At 32.6% G+C, this 22746-nt stretch overlaps 2 protein-coding genes across 2 annotated transcripts in view; one reads left to right on the forward strand and one right to left on the reverse strand.

The window, feature by feature from the left end:
- Positions 1–22746, reverse strand: part of LOC145241367 (RYamide receptor-like) — a 735032-nt gene that overhangs the window by 199195 nt on the left and 513091 nt on the right. The window lies entirely within an intron of this gene.
- LOC145241691 (uncharacterized) overlaps positions 1–22746 on the forward strand; it is a 134502-nt gene that overhangs the window by 25591 nt on the left and 86165 nt on the right. The gene's annotated exons all lie outside the window — the stretch shown is intronic.

The raw sequence follows: 22746 nt of genomic DNA on the forward strand, positions 1-22746 counted from the left end.
ATCATCAGTTGGAAAACTATTTAGTCAGTAAATCATTTAATCACCTGCAATCGCTTCATCAACCTGCTTTCTCGAATTCACAACATATATATATATATATATATATATATATATATATATATATATGTGTGTGTGTGTGTGTGTGTGTGTGTTTGTGTGTGTGTGTGCGTGTGTGCGTGTGTGTGTGTAGTTTCCATTTTACGCAAATGCAAGTCATTCCTCCTATTTTTTACATAGATACATAGTTATCTAAGTCGAGCTGTGATTTTGATTATAAATGCTAATGTCATTTTAAATCAGACTTTGTTTCTTTGTGCTTTTTTTTCTCATTTTAATAACGAATTCATTAACAACTTTGTAAACTATATTTTTCTTTTTTGTTAAAAAATTAAATTAATAAGTGCTAATTTTATTCTTACACCCATGCTCTATACCTACTGATTTTACACTTGTAATGAAAAGGAAACCGATCTTCACATTTATTTTAACATCATAAAGTAGATACTTTATATCTCAAGTACTAATTCAATTAATCTTAACTAACTATACGAAACGCAGAAATACCCGGTTCAGAAGCCAGGCACATGACTATCGCTCTCGGTGCTGATCTATTAAGGCGGACGAAATCTTTGATTTTATACTTATGCTACTGGCGTCATACGTCCTGGCATCAAACACACGTGTGCGGAAGGTGTTCATAGTCCTTGTCGACAAACTTACTAGAGTTAGTGACTCAAACAAATTATCGGTTTGCAAACCTAAACTGCCTAAGGAGTAGATAAGTTTTGCCTACATCCCGGCTTCCATACTCCTTATTTGCTTATTAGCGAAGTGCAGAGACACGATCACAGGGATATAACAAAGATACCCGGTGCTTGGCCTTATTTCGTGACAAGGGTAATAAACGCTGACCCGAACTTGCGTCGCATTCCCTCCCTTTAAAGCTAGACATTTTGAGTGTACCTGGTAACCACATATTTTCATGCGATTCAACTGGACTTCTTTTATCGGACAGGTTTCAGGGAACTGGTTTGACAGTTTGTCTGGTTGCTGTATTCCAACTGACAGTACAGAGGCCCTAACTCTTTGGTAGCGCTTAAAGGGGCTGCTCTGTCAGTTATATAGTATTGGATAGTTGTAGTGTCATGCCGCGCATGGGAAGGGATCCTGCAATCATGTAGCTAAAGAGTATTCAAGTTGGTATATGTTTAGGTATCATATGTATCACCTTGTTCAACACCTCTCTCCCTAAATCTGAAACTATTAAATAAAATAATAGCTAAATCTAAAAATACGATCAAACCAGACACCCACTCAAACAAACTCAATTTGCCCTCTCTCTTAAGGTTCGCATTCACGAATATAAGTGAATTTAGAACTAAATTGAAAACAATTATAATTTAATAACTAATTATAATATTTTAGTAATTGTTATTTATAATACAAAAAATATTAAAAATGACATATAATAGACTTAAACGAAAGTTATAATAGAACTAAATTAAGATTAAAAAAATCAGAATTAGATAAAAACTGGTTCCTTCCAGGTGTTACGTTGTATAGATATATATGTGAACCTGTTCTAAAATGACGTACATTTTGAATTGTGGGGTTTATATTTTATCTGTATATTCATGTACGTGTAAATGCGTGCATGTATATACGTCGTATTATTTGGTGGATCGTCTAGTGTGTATATTTTAACATTTATGCAACAGTTCTAACAGGAAACAATTGGCGTGGACGTATCGAAACAGTTGTAGACAAATAGTTATTTTTAACAGCTGTAAATAACACAACACACACCTGGATTATATAAGAACATTTATTTTCATGATTTCGGTCGGCATCTTCAGAGATTACAACGTCTCCACATCTTGGCTGCTTCAGAAAACACCGCTTCCTTTGTCATGGAGAGACCAACCGCCCCCTCTTCTGAGTCGTTCGTTCTCAATGATATTCAGCTAACGACTGACTAGAATCTCCCCAAATCTACATCTCATCACGTGTTTAACTGCTAACGTAACATAAATCTGATTATTTGTTTATCCAAACTAAAAATTATGTTTTGTATTTTCTAAAATCACATTCTTTTTGTAGTTGTTTATTATTTCAGTTGTCAGTCACATTTTTTCCAATCTAATCATAATAATCGACCCAGCGACCCGCCATCGCTTACCAAATAATCAAGTAGAGTCAAGGAGGAAGGGAAGACCGATGAACTGACCAGACCTCAACCGAATAAGTGTGAAGAGAACTGGGACCTTGAGGAGGCTTATTGCCACTCAAATCCTAGCAAAAACCAATAGCTGCTGCCAACGAGAAATCAATGGCAAGCAGCTGTTGGGATAATGCAAATTTATTTGCAAATATTATCGAAAGAGGTGAAGAGTACGGGAAACCTAAGGAGACTTGTCACTCTACTTCCAGGGAACACCACAGGATGTTTTCAGGGAAATATCTCTGAAGACCTGTGTGAAAGCTCCTTTTGAACCAATAATAATGTTTTTACTCTTGGCCCTTCCTGCCACAGTAAACACAGATACTACGCTATGATCACAGCCAAAGGGTTACAACATTACACAGGTAGAAGACATATTCAATAATACGGAAATAAGCATAAATAAAATAATTAAAATGAGAATTAGTAATTATTAGTGTGTGGGCGTGTGTGTGAGATATTTATCCAAATGCATAAGTAAATATGTATGCGTATAGACACCCATACACACGGATCAAAACAAGCACATTGGAACACTCACACACAGGTGCTCTTCGCACGCACACAAACGCACGCATACACTTATAAAACAAAGTAAACACAGAAAAACATACACACATGCACGCATGGCCAGCACGCCTCCCCAACACCAACGAGATAAATTATAAAAAAATGAAAACGAATACAAATTTTTAATGAAATTGTCGGACTGACTTCCTCATCTTGGCTGTTATAGTCACAGCGTTTCGGCCGTTTTGCCCTCCGGCATTCATCAGGTGTTTTGTATCGAACTGGGGAACCGTTTGTTAGGAGTCTCGAACCCAACCCTTTATTATTATTATTACGGAGGTATCGTGTTCGGACTCCAGCCAGGCTCGATAGCATACTATCCACCAGACGTGTTAATAGTATAAGAGAGGAGAATGAAACCCAAAAACCACCAACGGTCTGCCTACCATACATACGAGGCATCTCCGAAAAGATTCAGAGAATATGTGCCAACATCAGGACGGTATTTAAGAGCGAGTCAACACTCAGACAACACCTGGCACGAGTGAACATGACCAAGAACTGCATATACTCCATCCCATGCTGTTGCAGAAAGGTTTACAAGGGTGAAACATGCCGCCCCCTAAAAGTAAGGGTGGAAGAACACCGAAAAGTGGTAACTAAAGGGAAGACGGAAAAATCGGGTATAGCCAACCATGTCTGAATGGAGAGGGGGGACCATCGCCCCCTATGGGATGAAGTAAAAATAATAAACAGAGAGACCCACTGTAAAGTGAGAAAACTTAAAGAAACAGCTCATATGCTCGACATAACAACCTACTGAGCAAACCAAGCGTAGAGCTGAATGCAATTTGGGCACCTCTGATAGAAAGAGAAAACCTTGAATAACATCATAGGTTTAATATTAACAAAAACCAACTAAGAATTGTAATAGTGACATATGGCCGAGTGGTCCTAGACGTTTTATCAAAGTTTACAGTTACCCAAAGGTGCTGAGTTCAATCCTGAACGAAGGCAGTGAAAAGTAACATTCAAAACAGAGAATCAGCAACTATATCCCAGAGCCTAGCTGGAGTCCGAACACGGTACCTCCGTAATAATAATAAAGGGCTGGGTTCGAGACTCCTAATAGTTCGATACAAAACACCTGATAAAGGCCGGAGGGCAAAACGGCCGAAACGTTGTGATCATACCAACCAAGATAAGAAAGTCAGTTCGACAATCTCTATAAATGAAAACACCTCATCTCAAAAATATAGAAAATTAGTACACATTTTTAATTTTGTTGGAATTGCTGTATTTTTATATAAATATGCATACATATCCATATAATGTGTGCGTTTGTATGTATAAATAGCATCCTTTCCTTTAAGTATATGAACAATATAAGTATATAAACAGTATAAATATATAAACAGTATAAGTATATAAACAGTTTCCTTCTACCTACTTTATTTCAGACCCATTCTAGTTTCTTCATGAGTCGTTTTGCTTCTGGCATGAACTGGCTGATTAAGCTGCCATAGTCGTTTTTTATCAGAATCTTTCTGTCCGCCCAACTCAATTATTACGATTGGCTATCAGTAAAAAAGTAAGGGAATTACTATGGGTGACTTTTCTATTGTATGTGTAACTCCTTTCTTAAAAAGATAAAAGCGCTCAGGGATCGAAAAGAAAGAAAAAAAAATCAACAATCCTACACACACACACACACACACACACACACACACACACACACACACACACACACACACACAAACACACATATATATATATGTGTGTGTGTGTGTGTGTGTGTGCACGGCAGGAATTGCTACCCTGCACTGATGATTGCGTAAGTGTGAAACACTAATGGATGTACGTAAAAATGAATAATTATTATTTAATTACATATAGGAATACGAATGTGCGTTGTTCTTACAGACAGATTTGACTTGAACCAACACATGACTCAAGTGCTGCTGTTTACTCTCTACACACTATCGAAAACTTTGCAAAAACTGACTTTTAAAATCTAATCAAAATAATAATAAATAACCGAATCATATATATATATATATATATATATATATATATATATATATATATATATATATATATATATATATATAAACAAATTTACATTGTCAAGACACTGGACATGCGAATGTCTCAGAAATATTGGCTATCAAATCCGGAAGTCTTCGTCAGGCGACTTAATAAATGATTGCTTTCCACAGAGGAAACCGGTCTTGGGGTTGCTTTCCACGGAAGGAACCAGTCCTGAGATTTTGTTTCTTCTGTGGAAAGCAACCATTTATTAAGTCGCCTGATGAGGACTTCTGGTTTTAACCGACCATTTGTCCAAAACATTAGCATTGTCTTGTGTCATGACTATGTAAATTTGTTTATATCAATAAAAATATATCTTGCAGTTCTTTTATTGAGCACTTTTAATAAGATCGTTAAATTCATTAATAATCATTCTTGAATACCTTTAACCTGATATATATATATATATATATATATATATATATATATATATATATATATATATATATATATATATATATATATATAATTTTCGGAAGAGATTTCCGAAAATAAAAAAAAATATCTCAAGAGCACATTGCAAGAATAGATATTTTTACTGCCATGAAAGCATGTAATTGGTACTCCTGCTAGTATAGTAAGGTTAAACGTAGTTGAATATCGATCCTTGTAATTGAAATCGATTAGGAAGGGTTGCACTTGTTAGCATCAAATATGATCTGAGCATTTTCAACTTTCCCATCCCCATGCCTTATCTCTCTCACTAAACCTCGATCAAATTAAAAGAATCGAATTACAGTCCCCTGGAGATTGACAACAAATCCCCCATTCGATTGAGGCAATTTGTAAGCAAATCAAGACTGGATGCTTAAATGATGCCCGAATTTAAGAAGAACCTTGAACTCATCTTGGATCCATCAGATCTAAAAGAAAACAGCTCTCGTATTACGACGTGTAACATGGTCTAACAGTTGTTAACAGAATTTAAGAAAAAATGTGGCTGAGCTGTTTTTTGATTGTATAATATATTTTCATTGTGAGCATATTTATTCAACCATCGCAAAATGATGATCTTCAATCGCTTACAAAAATAACCGTGACTATGCAATAGTTCTGTAAGGCCAAGACTTATCATTCGGATTCGAACTCTAAAGTATCTATCTTATGTAGAACACCTGTTGAATGTTATTGAACTAGTTTGGAATTATTTTGTATATGAGTAAATTATATAATTTTTATTCAATTATTTGGATTATCATTCTCATCTACTAGTTGTTGTGTTCATGACGTTTCGACGAATTATTCCTCTGGCCTTTGTCAGGTTTACCACGACGGGATAGGATTATCGAATCCTCCAACTACATCCACAACAATTGCTGCCTTCAATAGCTGTTGTCATCTCACCACAGTTTGTTTACATAATCCTCTGACCGGCTATGGGTGGGATCGAAACCGCTATCTCTAACTCCACGCTCACCTGGAATCGTAGATGTTTCGCATCTCTATCCACTGCACCACGGGCCACAAATTGGAATACACCTTAATAAAGCCTGATTTCCACAGATGGTGAATTTCAAAAGAATTAATCTAGACGTGAGGACACTTTAAAAGAACAATATGCAGTAAGATTCTGTTTTAAACTTAGAAAAATGCCCCCCCCCCTAAAAACGTATGGGATGCTTCAAACTACTTTTAGACTATTTTGCATGAATCGAACATAATTTTTTGAGTGGTATAACAAATTCAAGGTAGGCAGGGAGTCTTTGAGGGATGATAAGAGGTATGGTAGGAGTAATAAAATCCACACCACAATGGGTTCATACTGGCCAGACAGTCAACAAGGAATACTATGTTGAGGTTTAAATAGAATTCAGGAAGAGATTCCGTCAGAAGAGGCCAGCACTCTTCGAATCGGGTCAGTGGCATTTTCGCCAAGAGAATGCATCAGTCCACAACTCCATATCACATACTATTTGACCAAGATGGACATCAAGACAGTTCCTCTCCCCCCCCCTATAGTCCATATCTTGCTTCCTGTGACTTTTGATTATTCCCTAAGCTCAAGGAAACCTTGAAGGCTGTCATTATGAGACAATTCAGCAGATGAAAGCGGCGGCAACTATGGTCATTGAAACACACACACAAAAGGACTTCCATGGGGCCTTCCAGAAGTTGTTAGAACGGTATAATAAGTGCATTGCAGCCCGAGAAGATTACTCCGAAAGGAAATCGAGTTTCATGTATGTACTATCAATAAAACTGCTCATCACGAATCTTATTTAAGGCACCTCGTATGGGCATGCATATCTACAACGTGTCGATATTCCTAAGATGGTACATCAGTGATGAACTAGTTTCATTGCTGCTTTTAAGTCATAAATCATTAAACTCCTTACACCCGCAACCCAAGTGTTTCTCAAATGAAAAAAATGTTTAAAATTAAATATTTTTCGCCAGTGTTCCAACGAATATTCATATTTATATAAAATAGCGTTAAAGTAAAAATGTAACGCAGCCATTACACTTTAACCGTGTCACTACACATTGTTACAAGAAAAAGGCTCCCCTTTTCTTGTAAGTAAGAAGAACATTAGATAAGTGAAAATGAGATTAGGATAGACCGAGATTCGAACTTTGTAAGCAAGTTTCAGAAATCGATTCAGAAAATTGAATGTTAGAATTTCGCATTGTTCAATTTCATATAAAATAGTTTAGATATGTTTGCAAAAGAATTTAATTGTTCAATTCTTTTTATGAAAACTGAATTAAAATAAGTTCAGCTAGAGAAGAACGAACAATGCAATTTAGAAATATATTAAAAATAGGTTAGGTTGAAAAATAGGTTACTGAGAATTCTTTGTCTACAGAAATGGTTTGGGAACATTTGAGGAACCACGTATGTTTAGGCCACGCGAGTCGATCACGTTTTGAAGGCATATATGACGCCATAGCAGAAAGGGAATTTGTCAATATAGGAGCTAGGCAGTCGAGAATCAGGCTATCTCCTCCGTTGCGCAATTTGCTCGACCACGTGCTGTTCTGTTTTTCTTTTTCTTTTTTCTTTTGTTCTCCATCTTCTTCTAGAAACGTCAGCACTTGCCAATTTGCATACGTGCTTTAACGGCTCTTGCTAATATTTTTTCCGCAAGTCAGTTACCATAAGGCTGCTGTTGATGCTACCAACAGAACGCATGGCTTCGTTACAAAAAGAATAAATAAAAAAGAAAGCTTAAAAAATAAATAGGAAGTTTTAAAGAATAGATAAAAAAAAATATAACGTGTAAATCAGTAAAAAAAATTGAACTACATTGTTGTTCAAACAAAATTGGTCGAATTTATTTTCTTTAAGATACCCTTCATTACAAGAAAATAAATTGCAAGAAATTTTATTTTCGGATAGTTAGGAGATAAAGCTGCTAAAACTTTTAAAGAGACTTGTGAAATGTATAGCTGTGTAAACATTTGATTCGCCTTTTATTCCTCTATAATTTTACCTGTTCAGTTTTTACTTTTAATTGAAATATTCTAGTGTTCACGTCAATTTAAAAAAATAACTTCATATTGAAGAGGCAAAAAGAAAGTCCGCAGCAACAAATTCGCTTAAAACTAGCTTCAATTATCGCCCCTTAATCAGTGTAAAATATCCACCAATAGGCAACCAAGCATCTCTAATCGTAATTGTTGTTCCAAGTTATACAACGTAACAATTTAGTCCATATGCCACTATTTTCTCTTAGTGATCGGCAGGAGCTCATTAATCTCCACCTTTCTGGTTTATTCAACCGAGAAATCGGCCGCAGATTGAATTGTGATGAGAAAACATTACGAAAGACTGTGCAATAGCACCAAAACACCGCCAGTTAATTAATTCGACCAAGTACATTAATATGTTGACAGAGCATTTTCTACCCTACTTTGGTCTAAATTTAGATGATAGTCCCATCTTCATGCAGAATAATGCTCCGATTCACAAAGCTGGCAATGTGAAGAGGTTCCTGAATGAGCATGATATTCCATATTTGGATTGGCCTGCACAATCTCCAGACCTCAATCCTATCGAAAACGTATGGCGTTACATCAAGCAATAGCTACGCAATGATAAAATTTCAAATTTGGAAGAACTTTAGACAAAAATTAAAGAAAAGTGGGATGCTTTTTCTCCAGAGTACTGCTGCAGTTTAATTCAAGGAATTCCCAAAAAATTACAGACTGTCAAATTGCAGAAGGGCTATGCTACTAAATATTAACTAGTTCATTGTGTTTTTTGTTTTATTTGTGTTGCATTAATGTCCTAACGTTACATTTAAATAACAATTTTTCATTGTGCGGACTTTCTTTTCTGTTAACAGTTATTTTTTTAAATTGACGTGGACACTAGAATATTTTAATTAAAGTCAAATATGAACGAGTAAAATTATAGAAGAATAAAAGGTCAATAAAATGAGGTATAGTTTGTTTAAACAATTACATTAAATTTAGCTTAAATTGGCAGTTTCTGAAAAAAATACAAGTGCGGACTTTATTTTTGCCGCCTGTGTATAACGATAACTTATCGTTATATGCATATTTATATATATATGACGATAACTTATCGCTATATATATGCAATACATATACGTATATATCGATGTCTTATCGTTATATATATATATATAATATATACATATTTATATGTATATATATACACACATTAATATGTATATATATACATTAATATGTATATATATATATATATGTACATGTGTGTATATATATATATATATGTGTATGTGTGTTTGTTACATATGGTACACAAAGAAAATGGCCAAATAATTAAAAAAAACGAGTGATTTATCATGTTCATTCGGGTCAACATACGTCTTCAGAAACACACACACATATGCGTGTGTGTGCGTGTGTGTTTGTTTGCGTGTGTTTTTGTGCATATATGTATTTAAATATATACGTGTGCAAAGCTTATAAATAAAACAAATTTTATAAACATTATCAAGAGACTCTTTATAATGGCTTTATATATATATATATACATATATATATATATATATATATATATATATATATATATAAGCAAACAGTTAATAAAATATGTTAAAAACACTTTGAAATGAGTTAAAAACATATTTAATCTGAAAAGGAAACACTAGATAAATGGATAGTCCTTAATCCGCGGAGTTTCGAAGAAATACTTTCCTTCTCATCAGAGGGTAGGAATTAGCAAAATGCGGGATACGATTTTGCATGCAGAAGTATTTGATGAAATAACAAGTAAGTCAAAGATCTTACTTGAAAACAAAAAAAGTGAAGCAGAGGGAATATGGTGAAGAAAAAGGTGATTACACATGAATGGATAGTCTGGTGGAAGATAAAAAATCCAGTGACGGTAAAATCCAAATGTAAAACTTCAAGAAATTTTATATATATATGTATATAAAGTATATATATATATATATATATATATATATATATATATATATATATATATATGTATGTATATACATTATTAAATTATTTTTAATTCAGATAGGCGCACATATTAATAGTAAGAGTTTCCTCAGAATCTCGTCTACTTTGACATATAAATTGTCTGCACTTTTCTCTCCCGAAAACAAATTCCATTCCAATTGTTTATCATACAATAGATTTATTCTGCCGGTAATATGTCATGAATAATTCAAACATAAGATTTATATATAACGGAAGGATGACAGAAAATCGAATGAATATTCCGTGATTACTTCTCAACATGGAATGCAACACGGAATTTTATTAGATGTTTTCGCTTGGAAGACTTGAGTAGCATTTCCGTTTGAAGAAGATTTCTACCTACATACCTTTGAAGATGATGAGACCAGCCATACAAAGCTTATTCGACATATTATGTTGGTAAATAAATATTTAATTGAAAATGATTGAATTTATCATGTCTTGTATCCAAAGCATTTGGTACAAAATTGCATTGTCATTGTCACCGCCTTAAAAAAATTGCATCTCCTTACATGTTACACGCAATGTTTCAAATAAACGACATCATTATGATATATATATATATATATATATATATATATATATATATATATATTAGTATTGGGATGATTAATTTAATCGGAATCGGCATCGGAATCGGTATCGGAATCCGAAAAATTTGTGCCTATTTTTCGATACCCAAAACGATTCTTTTAATTGGCTTTTTTTTTTGATTTTCTTTAAAGAAAAATATTCTACTATTGATTTTAACGTATTAGTAAAACTAAAATCGATAGATCATCCCTTACAAGTGCATCTACACATTTGAGAAAACATCTGCACATTTTATATGTGTTTTTACGGTAATCGTGAAAAATAACAACTTCATAGTTACATATTTAGTGATATATAAAGAATCAGAATCGGTAATTGTATCGGAATCAGGAATTTTATACGGAATCGCTAATTGTATCGAAATCGGAAAAATATTGGAATCGTCCCATCCCTATATATATATATATATATATATATATATATATATATATATATATATATATATATATATATATATATATATTAGTGTTAAGATTATTAATCGAGATAGTAATCGAGAATCGGAAAAAACCCCCGGAATATTTGAGGGTATCGGAATCGGAAAATTTTGTTGCCGATTTTCCAATGCCAAAACGATTATTTTAATTGTTTTTTTTTTATTTGATTTAATTTAAAGCAAAATCTTCCATTACTGGTATTAATGATAAAATAATCAATATTTATTGAATTTAAACCGTCAATAAAGCTTAAATCGATAGATCTTCCCCCACAAGTATATTTTTGCGTTTAGGAAAATATTTTCACATTTAACATCTGTGTTTCTTCAGAAATCGGAGAAAAATACAGTTATATAGTAAAATGTTTACAGATTTATAAAGAATTAGAATCGGAATCGGTAATTGTATCGGGATCGGGAATTTAATATGGAATCGGCAATTGTATCAGAATTGAGAAAAACATTTGAATCGTCCCATCACTAATATATATATGTCTATATAAGTAAAAATGAACCGTCTGGTTTGTTAGACATTAGTAAACTAGAAAACTACACGCCTGTTTACTGTAATATTTTTGCAAATATGATGATATCTAATTTTACTGTATTTTTAAATATTAAAAAGTAAAAAATATTACCATATAGAAAAAATTTTTTATTCGACATCGTTCCTTTCCCGTAGACTATTTTGAAATCACAAAAAATATCGATTCTGTCTACACGTGCGTATGAAAAAAACTTTTTAAAACAATCGTTAAAAGAGTAAAACAGAAATTGTTAAATTAAAAAAATAAAGCATAACTAAAAAAAAAAATTATATAGTACTTTTGCATTTAATGAACCAGACGTAACTCAGCGTTCATCTCGGATTTTTCTGGAACATGACGCGCGCAGCTCGTAACATGGAGACTAGCCAATCACAATACGCTGGGACAAGTCGTAAAATTAACGAAGTTGTTATTATTTATTGCAAAAATTGCTTAAAAGTTATTTGACAAAAAAAAAAAAATGACATTTTCTACAAACATTTAATAAGAAATACAAATGAACGGTAGTTTTTTTGCTTTTTGTGTTTTTTTTCTGTGTTTAAAATTTTACTTCACTTTTTCACATAGAGTTGTTATTATTTTATTGGCAACGCTCGGCTTTATCCGGCTGTTGACGTTATGCGCCGGTGTGTGGATTTATTAAAACATTCCTTTGGAAAATAAATATTTAAAATAAACTGGTGCTTATGCACATGTTACCGTGCTATTTTTTAAATAGTATTTCCACGTTAAATTCAAGTTTTACAATATATTTTTGTTTCTTAAATTGTTAGGCGCAATTACAGATAACCCGGTCAGTTTCTAATGTGTGGAAAATCTAGCTCCCGAAAAAAAGGGTACTCTGGATCGTAACAAAAATAAAAATTGCCTCAGTTTCAAATCTCTACTGATTGAGCAAAAAAACGGTGAAGTGTAGTGCGCCCTCTGTTTTTCTCCCCCTCTCTCTTCCTCTCTTAATATCTATCTCCATCCATCTCTCCCTGTCTCTCAATCTATCTTTCTCTTCCCTCTATCTCTCTCCTTCTCTTCGTCCCTCAGTCTCGCTCCCTCTCTGTTTTAAACTCTCTCCCTCTCTCTGTCTATCTATCGATCCCTCTATCTCTCTCTATCTTCTCTTTCTCTATTTCCCTCACACTTTCTCTTTTCTATCTATATACCCTCCTCTCTATTTGCCCATCTCTAATCCCTCATCCTATATTAGTCTCCTAAATTAATTACAGTGAATACGGCATTGTCAAAACATAGATAAATCCTATTTTAGCTCCACAGGTAAAATCCAAGGGAATCGCGTAATTGGAAGATGGCCCAAAGTAATCCGTTGAAAAGGCGCCACAATTTAAAGCAGAAAAGGGGTCAGCAGAAATATACAAGTTATTACTTAAGGATTGAATTATCAGCTGGAGTTATTAAAGGAAGCAAATGAATTAATGATAAGTGAGATACATGATAATTGCAACGTCTTGTCAGACGAGTGCCACTCCCTCAGACACTTAATGTCTATGAGCCCAAAAATGACTTCCTTTTTTTTTTTAGTTCTACTGGTGAATTCAGACGCTCAAGCAGGCATGATACTGAAGACGGCCATTGAGATCAATTATTACATGCTTCCAGCATTTCAAACCTCCACGTGTCACAACTTTTCCATCCCTACAGGACCATTTTAATAGACAAATGCCAGATGATGTTACAGAGTCTTAGCTTTGTACGACAGCTAAGTCTCTATCTCTCTCGGTTCAAAATGTTGCCATCCAGCAACAAGCAAGAGCAAGATAGCCAGAAACAAATTAAACTGCAGACCAGCTTAAGGCGGGTACTGGTCTACCGCTTTATGGTTTTTGAAATTTGCTTCTCCTAGAAAGATTGCCTTCACCACGGATTACTGGAGCCCTATCCACCCCAACACACACTGGCATACATATAGATATACACGGTGCTAGTTGGTCGTTGACCCCGAAAAAGGGTTCATTCGCCCTTTGGAAGGTCTTGTTTTCAATCCTTCAGGGAGACTAGCCACCCGCCTCACCAAAAAGTCTGGTGGGGGAACCAGTTTAGTCGCCGGTGATCCGACCACGAGGCAGGTAGTACTGGGTTACATGGTACCAGTAGCATATGACATGACTTGACAGTACGTGATAAGTGAGATACATACACATGTATATACATATATACACACATATATATGAATACATACACTTACACATATACATGCATGTATATATACACAACAAACACACCCACATATACACATACATATATATACATACATATAAGTAAATAGATGAGTAAATAAATAAATAAATAAAGAGTTTTAAAAAATTAAGGGTAGAGGATGGCCGGTATCTACAAATTCCGGAATAAGGCAAATAAGTATGTAAGTAAATGCACATAGTAAAATATAAGTAAACATACATGCAGAAAATAAATGTGTAGGTAGATGGATATATTTGATTGATACGAATATTTAAACACTAAAACAGAGATTGCAGATTATATATATATATATATATATATATATATATATATATATATATATATATATATATGTGTGTGTGTGTGTGTGTGTGTGTGTGTGTGTGTAACCCACTCAATAACTAGCGTTTCAGTGTTAATAAATCTCTTCGGGAATGTAAGCTCACTTGTTACCTGTATTAATAGTGAAACGTTGGTTAACTCGCGTAGGTTGTTCTAATGTTATATAACTTTATTTCTACAAAACTCTACTTTGTATTAAGCACACACACACACACACACATACACTCTCTCTCTCTCTCTCTCTCTCTCTCTCTCTCTTTCTCTCTCTCTCTCTGCTATATTGTGCGAGTTTGTGAACTCGAAACTATTTACGCGTGAAAAGCATCAAAAGATTTGAAGAGAATGATTTTCATAATGATTTGTACAAGATTCTAATATTTTGCAAATGTTAGCTGCAGCTTAGTGCCCCTTAAGCGCCTTGATATCAAATCTGGAGAATTTCGACGTAGTTGTTAAAACACTGACTTACAAGAGACACCATAATCGGCATTCTGTGTTGCGCAAACAAATTGGTTGAGAAACTACAGGGACATCTGTTACAAGGTAGAATCAGCGGGCCTTGGCGAGAGTGATTGGCATCGGAGTTATGATTATGTATAAAGCGCTAAAGACAATATTCGTTACTCCTTACATATCAGTAGGAAAAGCCAACTATTCAGCACCAAATTTCAAGAGAAGTTATTTACGGAAACTAAAACACTTGTCTAAATTCCCGTTATGTTAACAAAGAAAGCTAGCGTAAGTTCGCACCAATTCCTGCAAGTCATAAACACCAAGTTCGCTAAAACTTTAATAGTCTTTGGATTTTTTTTTCAAACAATGGCTAAGTCATGTGGCCTCACATCTTCGAAAATTGATTCAGGCTCAATTTAGATAACTATATTTAGTTGCAGCCAACTGTTGTCAGGGTAGAAAAGGGCATAGTGCAGCACTATTACCCAGTCTCATGTTATGCTACAAATAAAACTTAAAAGACGTTACTTGGAATTTCCACGACCTATCAATTTGAAACATGCCGCCTGAAGTGAATACCACAGATTGTTATATATGCGTTAGGAATTACACCAACTGTATATAATACCAAAAACACACTGAGTGTCCGTATTGAACTTGTTTTCAGGCTGCATGCGCAAGGTAGTAGTCCTGTTTAGAGTCCCTAGTTAATGCTCAGTGGCTTCTTCATGTGAACTGCATTCGGCAAAAGATTCGCTGAGATTCACTTTGATATTTGAGAACACATCACTTATTAGCCAATGGCGTGTTTTCTTTCTTTTACAAAAATTTGTTTCAAATTGAGGTTCAAGGCGCATACAGCACCTTATATTTGCAAATTGGTCACCCATTTAGTGCTGACCAAACTCATATCATTACACTTCAGATAAGCTGAGTATTTGCAAATTGGTCACCCATTTAGTGTAGACCAGACTCATGTCGTTTAACTTCAGTGATCTAACGAGAACCGGTGTGTATACTTGATTATGCTGAATATTAAACATAGCCCGTAAAAGGGACGTTGAATATATTTTCGATATTTATTGACTGCTTTCCGGACATTTTGGCCCATTCCTGCTTTGATACGATTACTATTTTAGTTCGGCTAATGTTTTCTGTCTGATATGAGTTATAGCGATTATTCGGGTGACCAGTTCTTACAAGAAATAATTGTATTACAAATCAAAACAAATCATCTCTATAAATGGGAGGATTTATCATTGGACACGTTTATGCGAGAAAAAACATGACATAAATATGCGCACATTCTAAAAATGGGACACGGTCGATAACATTTTCTTTCCTTTAAGATACTTGTTCGAAAATAGATGTGTTCAAGTTGTGATATTCAAACAACTGTCCGAGTAAAGTTCCCTTACATTGCAAGTCTCCCTGTCTGTTTCTAACGGCGATTTGATTATATACTTGAATTATACAATGTAATCTGACTATGGAATGTACCTACTTCGTCTCAAACAAGAGGTGTGGCCATCCAACCGCTGAGAAGCCAAACCGATGTCTCACCAAGTAGGAATTTTACATTCAACGCCGTTTAGTTGATCTGTGTTAGTTAATAGACGTTCTTGTGTGTGGCGCGGTTGCTCAAGTGCCCGAGTATTCGCTTCACATGCAAGAGATTCAAGTTTCGAATCCCGCTTTCGGATGTGTTTAACTGATGAGGCCAAATGAAGGTGAAACTCGAATACTAGACTTCCGGTTTGTTGACTATCACGGCTCGTGTGAGCTGTAACGTTGTTTGACTGTGGAAATAACTATATTATTTCTCACATTCTTAATATATATATATATATATATATATATATATATAATTATAAAACGCAAATGACCTTGTAACGGGTGTTGTAACCCAACATCCGGTTTACGAGTTCCGGTTGCGCATGCATACATAAACAAATAATCAACGCTACAATAAAACGTATTGTTTTACTGTGTGCATTTTTAGCGTGCCAATTGCTTTTTTTCGCATTTAAATGAAAAGATATATCAAAATTTTAATTTAGCTTTAAATATTATGGTATCTGCTCAGTGCACATTTACCTATAAGTATGGCAAACCACTTATAATTCAATGGCTGTAAGTTTTTTTTTTTACAAATATAAACAGAACGACTCATAGAAATCTATCTTTATTCTTTTTTCATTTTAATATACTTTCATAGAAATGTTTCTGTTATGTCACAAAAAACTATTTTCTTTACGTCACAAATGTCATGCTCATGCATTAATTCCATAGCAATTATAGCATACTGACCCAACGGGTCACGGGTAGTCTAGTATATATATATATATATATATATATATATATATATAGAGAGAGAGAGAGAGAGAGAGAGAGAGAGAGACAGACAGACAGACAGACAGACAGAGCGCGCGAGAGAGAGAGAAACAGAGACAGAGACAGAGAGACAGAGAGAAAGAGGGAGAATTTTTACTATAATAATTATTAAATGCCTACAGACACTACTGTTTCATTCTTTCGGGAATCATCAGTGCAAGGTGTCACGATTAACATCTTTAACTTCATCAGCAAGGACGTAACCCATTCGGCCACCGTTAACAACAAGAAATACTGTTGAAATTTTAACATTTATTTTTAAATGTTTCTAACGTCTGTCAGAGTGATCTAATCATTATATGATGATCTGTGCATAAGAGCTAAATTGACCGACTTTAATTCAACTGAAGGTACTCAATGATACGAAACAAGTTTCTTGAAGGGGCTGACATAATTATTTACTATACTGATTATTACGGACTATAGGCCGTTAAAAGCGGACAATCCTCATAGCTCATTGACTTACAATTAATGCTTTATCTGAAACTGATGTTTGAATTTGGTAAATTTTCTGCATTTTTTGCATTAATTACTAGTACCCATTAAATGTTAACTGTGCATTGAACGGCTGGCATAATACATAGTCCACTGCAACTTATCATCAAAAAGTCCATACAAAATTTGAAGCAGATCTGCTAAGTAGTTTTCGAGAAAAGGGTGAATTGGACAGCCAAACAAACACACTAAAAATATAATATAATATATAACATATATAATAAGTTTTTGAAGATATAAATTAGCAATTAAGCTACACAGAATTTTTCGCATTTCATCCTCGTGAGGATTTGTCAGGCTATTGCATGGAATCGATGTTGCTTTGTGTTTTTATATATTGCTATGGTACTGGGTTTGCTAGTAAGGCAATTAGATTCTTTGTCATTCACACATCCATTCATCATAGCCAATAGGCGCGCGTTTATCAGGCATGCGTTCATGTAACTTCAAATTCACCTTTTTCCATGTTATTTTTGGCAGGGATGCGTTTCTCTTTTTTTTTTTTTAGTGTATGGGACGCTAATATTATATTATTTTTAATAATTAGTCAGGGTAACGAAACATATCCTCATGCCAGGTTGTCCTGACAAACCCCCAGTTCTATAGAGACATTAGACATACAAGAAGTGTGTCCATTTGGAATTCATATTCTCTCACCAATGGTGGCCAAAGTACATTGAGATGTCCGTCTTCTGTGTTGGCGGTTACATAGAAAAACAATATAGAATGTAACTCAAACTGTTGCTAAATAAACTGTCCTTTGTTTCTATTGCCTATTTCGACTTGTTTTTGTTACGTGTCAAATTTTGCTGCAAAACCTTACACACACATACATATATATATATATATATATATATATATATATATATATATATATATATAGTGCTTGGAACATTGAACCCACTGGGGAAATTCGGGTATATGCTTATGTGTAGGAAATTAGATGGGAATATCCGACAGCATGTTATATTTTTATGTATGAAAATTTTCAAGACATATGATGTTTCGCTATATGATATAGATTCTTGATATATGTAAAATTCGAAAGGAAAATATATATTGTCAGATCGGGTAATGCAGTACAAATGTTTTAATGCTTTTCGGTGTGAACACTTGACATAAATCAAGAGAAATGCATATCGAATGGAATAAATACAAAGAAGAGTTGAAAAACAAAAGAAAGGTTAAAAGAAAGATAACATACAAAAACGAAATAAAGAATTAAAGAAAATAAGAACGAACAAAGAGATTACTGAAATGAATGAAAATAGAGAGAAAGAAAGAAACGAAAATAGATAGAAATCAAAATGGAAAAAGAAGGCAGGAAAGAAAGATTTGAAAAAAGTAAATAAAGCAAGCAGATGCAACGAAAATAAGGTGAAAGGAAAGAACAAAACGATTGGTTGGTTGTTTTTGTTTTACGGCATATCAACCCTTTTCAAGTTATTTAATACCGAATCCAAAGATTTTGAAGAACAGTTTTTTAATAGAATATATTCGTTGTTTTCAAATCGGTTTCTATTTAACCCATAGTTGGGACCCTAACAGGTACTATCGCTCCGGGTCAGAGTGGATCTGGGAGCAATCGTAATTAAAGGGTGGCTCCACACTCCCCAAAGCCCGCAAGCTGGGGCCTCACCACTGGATATAGTTTAAGGTCATATCCAGGACCCAGAAGTAGGGGAAGAAAAAAAGAGGGGTAGGGAAGGGGGCTATTGTTTTTGTTTTTGTAGAACATAATTAAGTTTCACAAAAGAGAATAGGTGCATTTCGTCTCAGGAAGCAAATAGACAGCCTGATCTTTTTTTTTACACAGTGATCACCACTTATCAAGGCCCGGAAGCCACTCAGGGATAAGGGTTATTGCAAGTACATTACGTTTATGTGGAGATTTGATGAAGTGTTTACTTAAGGGGGCGGTTCATTAGGAATTTGTTAACATTGGACTTGAAGACATCCAAGTTGCAGTCCGGTGGGAAGCAGGCAGACGGAACAGAGTAGCACCAGAGAACAAAACGAAAGAGAAGAAGGAATGTGAGATAGATAACAGGAACTGTAAATGTAAGAAAAAGAAACAAACAAACCAAAAGCGTAAGAAAACGAAAGAAACAAAAAAAGAGGCAAAAAAAAGGAAGAAAAATATAAAACGACAAAGGAAAGCAGAAAGACACAGTTATAGAAAAGGAAGAAAAGGAGAGGTAGGGTTAGGGTTAGGGTTAGGGTTAGGGTTTGGGTTAGGGTTAGAAACAGAAAAAGTACTTCGTACCTTTTCTTGAAGCAGCAAAAAAAAAAAAGAAAAAGCTCTAATATAGTTGATAAAATTCTTAAGCAAAAATACTAAGCACTTTGTAGTATGATACAGAGGCAAACCTCTTGGCATACACCTTTAATATGATTATGGATTAAGTCAAATTTAAACGAAATGTTTTGTAAAATGCAAAGTCATAATTAGTAGATCTATCTCAAAATTTGACATGCACAATTAAAGGAAATTAAATTAGGTGCATGTGCAGAATTTTCATTACATAAAAAAGAACAAAATAAAAACATCTGTACTTATCCGTGATGAAAAGAAAATATTATATTCCAAAAATCACATAAGTTGATCAAGTAATTTTCTTTTTAAATAAGAGAATCAAATTTTATGACTTTCTTTTCCTTTCATATCAGCAATAGTAGTATGTAGAGGAAGGAAGAAAAGAAGGTAGAAAGAAATCTAAATCGAAACAAAGACGGAAAGAATAAAAAGAATGAAAGTATAAAAAGAATGAAAGAATAAAAAGAATTAAAAAATAAAAAGAATGAAAGAATAAAAAGAATGAAAAGAATGAAAGAATAAAAAGAATTAAAGTATAAAAAGAATAAAAGAAGAAAAAGAATGAAAAGAATGAAAGAATAAAAAGAATGAAAGTATAAAAAAATGGAAGAATAAAAAGAATGAAAGAATACAAAGAATGAAAGAATAAACAGAATAAAAAGAATGAAAGAATAAAAAGAATGAAAGTATAAAAATAATGGAAGAATAAAATAAATGAAAGAATAAAACGAATGAAAAAAAATGAAAGAATAAAAATAATGAAAGAATAAAAAGAATGGAAGAATAAAAAGAATGAAAGCATAAAAAGAATGAAAAGAATGAAAGAATAAAAAGAATGAAAGTATAAAAAGAATGGAAGAATAAAAAGAATGAAAAAAATGAAAGAATAAAAAGAATGAAACTATAAAAAGAATGGAAGAATAAAAAGAATTAAAGAATAAAAAGAATAAAAAGAATGGAAGAATAAAAAGAATGAAAGAATAACAAGAATAAAAGAATGAACGAATAAAAAGAATGAAAGTATAAAAAGAATGAAAGTATAAAAAGAATGAAAGAATAAAAAGAATGAAAGTATAAAAGGAATGGAAGAATAAAAAGAATAAAGAATAAAAAGAATAAAAAGAATGGAAGAATAAAAAGAATGAAAGTATAAAAAGAATGAAAGTATAAAAAGAATGGAAGAATAAAAAGAATGAAAGAATAAAAAGAATAAAAAGAATGAAAGAATAAAAGGAATAAAAAGAATGAAAGAATAAAAAGAATGAAAAGAATAAAAGAATGAAAAGAATAAAAAGAATGAAAGAATAACAAGAATGAAAGAATAAAAAGAATGAAAGAATAAAAAGAATGAAAGTATAAAAAAATGAAAGAATAAAAAGAATGAAAGTATAAAAAGAATGAAAGAATAAAAAGAAAAAAGAATAAATAGAATGAAAGAATAAAAAGAATGAAAGAATAAAAAGAAAAAAGAATAAAAAGAATGAAATAATAAAAAGAAAAAAGAATAAAAAGAATGAAAGTATAAAAAATGAAAGTATAAAAAGAATGAAAGAATAAAAAGAATGAAAGAATAAAAAGAATGATAGTATAAAAAGAATGAAAGAATAAAAAGAATGAAAGAATCAAAAGAATGAAAGAATAAAAAGAATGAAAAGAATGAAAGAATAAAAAGAATGAAAGAATAAAAAGAATGATAGTATAAAAAGAATGGAAGAATAAAACGAATGAAAGAATCAAAAGAATGAAAGAATAAAAAGAATGAAAAGAATGAAAGAATAAAAAGAATGAAAGAATAAAAAGAATGAAAGACTAAAAAGAATGAAAATAATTAAAGTATAAAAAGAATGGAAGAATAAAAAGAATGACAGAATAAAAAGAATGAAAGAATAAAAAGAATGAAAAGAATGAAAGAATAAAAAGAATGAAAGTATAAAAAGAATGAAAGAATAAAAAGAATGAAAGAATAAAAAGAATGAAAAGAATGAAAGTATAAAAAGAATGAAAGTATAAAAAGAATGGAAGAATAAAAAGAATGAAAGTATAAAAAGAATGAAAGAATAAAAAGAATGAAAGAATAAAAAGAATAAAAAGAATGAAAGAATAAAAAGAATAACAGTATAAAAAGAATGAAAGAATTAAAAGAATGAAAAAAATAAAAGAATAAAAAGAATGAAACTATAAAAAGAATGGAAGAATAAAAAGAATTAAAGAATAAAAAAAATAAAAAGAATGGAAGAATAAAAAGAATGAAAGAATAACAAGAATAAAAGAATGAACGAATAAAAAGAATGAAAGTATAAAAAGAATGAAAGTATAAAAAGAATGAAAGAATAAAAAGAATGAAAGTATAAAAGGAATGGAAGAATAAAAAGAATAAAGAATAAAAAGAATAAAAAGAATGGAAGAATAAAAAGAATGAAAGTATAAAAAGAATGAAAGTATAAAAAGAATGGAAGAATAAAAAGAATGAAAGAATAAAAAGAATAAAAAGAATGAAAGAATAAAAAGAATAAAAAGAATGAAAGAATAAAAAGAATGAAAAGAATAAAAGAATGAAAAGAATAAAAAGAATGAAAGAATAACAAGAATGAAAGAATAAAAAGAATGAAAGAATAAAAAGAATGAAAGTATAAAAAAATGAAAGAATAAAAAGAATGAAAGTATAAAAAGAATGAAAGAATAAAAAGAAAAAAGAATAAATAGAATGAAAGAATAAAAAGAATGAAAGAAT

The sequence above is a fragment of the Euprymna scolopes genome, chromosome 20, assembly GCF_053919585.1.
Source record: "Euprymna scolopes isolate OS-2025 chromosome 20, ASM5391958v1, whole genome shotgun sequence".
In the NCBI taxonomy this organism is placed as follows: domain Eukaryota; kingdom Metazoa; phylum Mollusca; class Cephalopoda; order Sepiida; family Sepiolidae; genus Euprymna; species Euprymna scolopes.